Here is a 5,648-nt window from a genome sequence, read left to right on the forward strand (position 1 = left end):
TATACCTTGAGGATTTGGCTCCCTTCTATCATGGCTCAGACTGGCTGGCTTCTTCACTTGGCTCCCTCCTATCATGGGTCACACTGCCTGGCTCTTCACTGTCAGCAGTTGACATGGACTCTGAAAGAACCAAAGTGAAACCTGTAGATTGCATTTGATCAGCACAGTTAACACTGGCCTGTTGTATCATAAGAGGCTCTGACTCCTGTATAGTTGCCTCAATGCCTGTAAGCATATAATGTCAACAGTGGGGTCTTGTATGTCTATTATCCATTGGTGGGTCTTGCTGAAATCTATAGAAACAAGGGCTGTTTGTAAAACATGCATGCCCCACATATGGGCTGTCCGTTGTACTGGCAGCCATTGTGTGAATACGACTTTTGTCACTGTGACCTTGACCTTTGACCTAGTGACCTGAAAATCAATAGGGGTCATCTGCAAGTCACGATCAATGTACCTATGAAGTGTCATGATCCTAGGCAAAAGCGTTCTTGAGTTATCATTCGAAAATCATTTGACTATTTCGGGTCACTGTGACCTTGACCTTTTCTTGAGTTATAATCCGGAAACCATTTTACAATTTCGATCACCGTGACCTTGACCTAGTGACCTCAAAATCAATAGGGGTCATCTGCAAGTCATGATCAATGTACCTATGATGTTTCATGATCCTAGGCCCAAGCGTTCTTGAGTTATCGTATGACAACCACCTGGTGGACGGACGGACCGATCGACATGAGCAAAGCAATATACCCCCTCTTCTTCGAAGGGGTGGCATAAATATATATTGGCTTGGACAACAGAAATTGTACTAGAATATATAGTCTACCAGTTGGGTCATGTCTTTATCATCAATAGGTGGGGCCTTTATTATATGATAATAGAAATACCATGGTCAGACTGGCTGGCTCTTCACTTGGCTCCCTTCTATCATGGGTCAGACTGGCTGGCTCTTCACTTGGCTCCCTCCTATCATGGGTCAGACTGCCTGGCTCTTCACTGTCAGCAGTTGACATGGACTCTGAAAGAACCAAAGTGAAACCTGTAGATTGCATTTGATAAGCACAGTTAACACTGGCCTGTTGTATCATGAGAGGCTCTGACTCCTGTATAGTTGCCTCAATGCCTGTAAGCATATAATGTCAACAGTGGGGTCTTGTATGTCTATTATCCATTGGTGGGTCTTGCTGAAATCTATAGAAACAAGGCTGTTTGTAAAACATGCATGCCCCACATATGGGCTGTCCGTTGTACTGGCAGCCATTGTGTGATACGACTTTTGTCACTGTGACCTCGACCTTTGACCTAGTGACCTGAAAATCAATAGGGGTCATCTGCAAGTCACGATCAATGTACCTATGAAGTGTCATGATCCTAGGCAAAAGCGTTCTTGAGTTATCATTCGAAAATCATTTGACTATTTCGGGTCACTGTGACCTTGACCTTGTGACCTCAAAATCAATAGGGGTCATCTGCGAGTCATGATCAATCTACCTATGAAGTTTCATGATCCTAGGCATATGCTTTCTTGAGTTATCATCCGAAAACCATTTTACTATTTCGGGTCACCGTGACCTTGACCTTTGACCTAGTGACCTCAAAATCAATAGGGGTCATCTGCGAGTAATGATCAATCTACCCATGAAGTTTCATGATCCTAGCCGTATGCGTTCTTGAGTTATCATCCGGAAACCATTTTACTATTTTGGGTCACCGTGACCTTGACCTTTGACCTCAAAATCTATAGGGGTCATCTGCGAGTCATGATCAATCTACCCATGAAGTTTCATGATCCTAGGCGTATGCGTTCTTGAGTTATCATCCCGAAACCATTTTACTATTTCGGGTCACTGTGACCTTGACCTTTGACCTAGTGACCTCAAAATCAATAGGGGTCATCTGCAAGTCATGATCAATGTACCTATGAAGTTTCATGATCCTAGCCCAAAGCGTTCTTGAGTTATCATCGGAAACCACCTGGTGGACGAACCGACCGACAGACCGACCGACATGTGCAAAGCAAAATACCCCCTCTTCTTCGAAGGGTGGCATAAATATATATTGGCTTGGACAACAGAAAATTGTACTAGAATATATAGTCTACAGTTGGGTCATGTCTTTATCATCAATAGGTGGGCCTTTATTATATGATAATAGAAATACCAAAGGAAATGTTTTGTTTTCCAAAAGCACTTCTAAACGTGTTTTTTTATGCTTTTCGGTATAAGGTATGAGATGTACACAAAATAACAACACACATATCCCCCACTAAAATATGTTATAAGACCTGCTTACAATTTAAATCAGAAAATCTTCATACTTGCAAGTAAGTTATTTATCCTTTAAATCATTAAAATAACTCAGAAACAGAAATGTCTAATTGAGCATATAAACTATTTCATAAGGTGTCCAAATCTAAAGGTATTCCTATACTCCCTTTTTTTTTAATGGGCTACCATAACAATGACTCTGTTATGGACCACTTTCATAATACAATGAACAGTGGCCAATGATCTATCATGGGTATAATAACTATTTTACCTTCTTGATGGCCATCTTCGTCTTCAATGGAAGAGGTAAATCTGTAAAAAATGATTTTTATTTTAGAAATAACTATTTAGAAAAAAATAACCAGAAGTCACTCTTGATACGACAGTAATATTTTCAATACTTCAAGGTTGTTAAAAAGTATTTTGTTGCATTAGCATTTCTTTAAGAGGATAAACAATTTTCAAGGCACATAAAAAGGTTTGCCTATTTTTACCACGTAAATTTTAGACTTATTGAATTAAACGTGGCCAAAACAAGGGCCCCGCCTTTCAAACAATGTTTTACATCGTTTGTCTGTTCTCAAGCGCTCTGTTTTGTTCTGAAGAATGATCATTCAGTCGAATTTACTGACAGCCATAGGGAGAAAGTAACAAAAATTCTCCATCCCAATTCAGTAAAATGAATTATATTAATAAAATTCTATAATCAAACCTTCTACTACTATGTCCTTCATCTGCCTTCCCTTCCACTCATTGACTTTACCATTTTCAACAGCATACAACATCAGGGCAACCTATAAAATTTCAAGAAGACCATAATATTCCAGTGTCACAATACTTCCATCATAAAACAAGTAGCAATCCATAGTTCCCTGACCTCACTTTTTATTTCAATATCAATATATTGAACACAAACGTTGCCATATGCTATTTTGTTGACAGCTTGTGAAAGTCTGCACAGTACCATATTTGTAAATTACACAGCCCTACAAATAATATAATCTCAATTATCTGCCACAAACACTTAAAGAAACTAGAGCTTGTCACAGACGTGACCTATACCCCACGTGCCCCATCCACACAAGAGAATCTAATTAATGGCTATTTTTAAGAATTATTATGCCATTATCATTTATGGCCATTTTGACCTTTGAACTTAAAGCATGACCTTGACCTTGGAGATATCGACATAATTCTTTCCTGCCACACACCATCCATAACGGTGAACCATGATTTTAAAATCTCACAATGAACAACATAGTTATGGCCTTCTTTTACCTTTGAACAAAGTGTGACCTTGACCTTCGAGATATTGACGTAACTCTTTCACGTGACACACAAGTCATATGACAGTGAACAAATGTGCCAATGATTTTTAAATCTCACAATGAACTACATAGTTATGGCCAGAAAGCTCATTTATGGCCATTTTTGACATTTGAACTCAAAGTGTGACCTTGACCTTGGAGATATCGACGTAATTCTTTCGCACAACACAACCTTCCAATGATGGTGAAATGTTCCAACTGATTTTAAAATCTCAAAAGAACAACACAGTTATTGCCCGGACAAGATGAAATTCTTTGCGCGACACACCCCTCCAATGATGGTTAACAAATGTTCCAAATGATTTTAAAATCTCACAATGAATGACAAAAGTTATGGCCCGGACAAGCATTTTACCCTTGAACTCCAAAAGTGACCTTGATCTAAGTTCTTGGAGATATCGACGCAATTCTTTCGCGCGACACCACGGTCCCATGATGGTGAACAAATCAAAACCAAGTCAATTAAAAATCTAACAATAAATGAAATAGTTATGGTCCAGACCAAACTTTGTGTTTAAAAGCACTAAGTGACCTTGTGACCTAGTTTTTTACCAGGCATGACCCATATTCAAACTTGACCTAGACATCATCTAGATACAACTTGTGACCAAGTTTGGTGAAGATCGGATGAAATTTCGGGACAGACCGACAAAGTGACTTTTATATAGCCCCCATTACACATAGGTAAGTGGGTATAATTACGCTTTATATAATGCTAGCTTGTGTGATGTACTGCCTTAGATATTGCATTTTTTGATACCATTTCGGTAAAAGAACTTAATTAATGAAAGCTGGTCAGTGACCAAAATTCCCATTGAATAAATGAAGAAAAGCCACAATAATATAAAATAGTCAACAATGGCAACAAATTAGCAGACAACACTAACAGTATGACAATGAGGGCTAAATAGACAAAACAACAATAACATGAACTGGAGAGTTTCCACCTTGGCATGGACATTGGTTGTAGCACAAAACACACTCACAACAAGAGATGTGTTTGTAAGAAACACAATGCCCCTACTGTGCCGCTTTTTTTTATTTGACCTTTGACCTTGAAGGATGACATTGACCTTTCACCACTCAAAATGTGCAGGTCCATGAGATACGCATGTAATCCAAATATCAAGTTGCTGTTTCAATATTTCAAAAGTTATGATCAAACGTTTAAGTTTTGGTAAAAGTTTTGTACACACACACACACCTTGACACGCACACACATACAAAGAAAGACAAGCCAAAAACAATATACCCCCGTTCATTCGATCCAGGGGGCATAAAAAGCCATTAATGCAAAGCATACTAGTCAAAGTCAACATCAGATATGGTCTTACTGTGGCTGCCTGTTAAATTATTCTTTCTTTAGCCCTCTTAGTTACAATATAGCATTAGTTTTTCAAATATCTGTGTATGGAAAATTTAAAGATTTTTATTAATGAAATATATACCTTTGAGAGTTCCATGGTACTGGAAGACAACTGATAATATTCCTTGTGGGTCTTCACATCATGTCCAGATGCTTTGCAAGCAATTTTAGTTCACCATGAGTCATGTCCAGAATCTATAAAGCATGTTAATTCTTGATTATATTCACAAATATGCAGTCATCATTCCAGTTTGCTGCCAATTTAACAAATTTGTTTTGCATCTTCTACAGAAAAGATGTACACAGAAAGCTTTTATCTGTATAGTTGTAGTCATTATGGTGCTCCAAATTCTTGTAATCACACCATGCATTTACAGAGTCAAAAATTTTGTAATGTTTAATTCTGAAAAGCCAACACGTGGTTTGGTATTTACATGATCCGCCATTTTGAAAATAGCTACTTCCTGTATATATGCCAAAATTTATGTTAAATATAACAATTGGGTCTAACAATTTAAAATCAATTATTGGGTTCTCACAGATAACCATTTTCTGTCATACAAAAGCTGCCAAAATCAAAGGTCTCCATAAAGTTTTTATTATAATTTATTCACAATTGATGGCAAGCAAATTCAACATAATTACTTATTTCTGTATAAAAGCCGAAGTATACATGTATGTATG

General features: G+C 37.8%; 1 long non-coding RNA gene across 1 annotated transcript; it reads right to left on the reverse strand.

Moving 5' to 3' along the window:
- Window positions 1-898: 898 nt before the first annotated feature.
- On the reverse strand, window positions 899-5,116 carry LOC127860179 (uncharacterized). Its single transcript, XR_008039620.1, has 4 exons — window positions 5,047-5,116; window positions 2,983-3,064; window positions 2,542-2,582; window positions 899-1,021 (listed from the first exon to the last, which is right to left on the reverse strand). It is a non-coding gene; the product is annotated as an uncharacterized LOC127860179 (long non-coding RNA).
- Window positions 5,117-5,648: the final 532 nt, after the last annotated feature.

The sequence above is a fragment of the Dreissena polymorpha genome, chromosome 15 (genome assembly GCF_020536995.1).
Source record: "Dreissena polymorpha isolate Duluth1 chromosome 15, UMN_Dpol_1.0, whole genome shotgun sequence".
Taxonomy (NCBI): Eukaryota; Metazoa; Mollusca; class Bivalvia; order Myida; family Dreissenidae; genus Dreissena; species Dreissena polymorpha.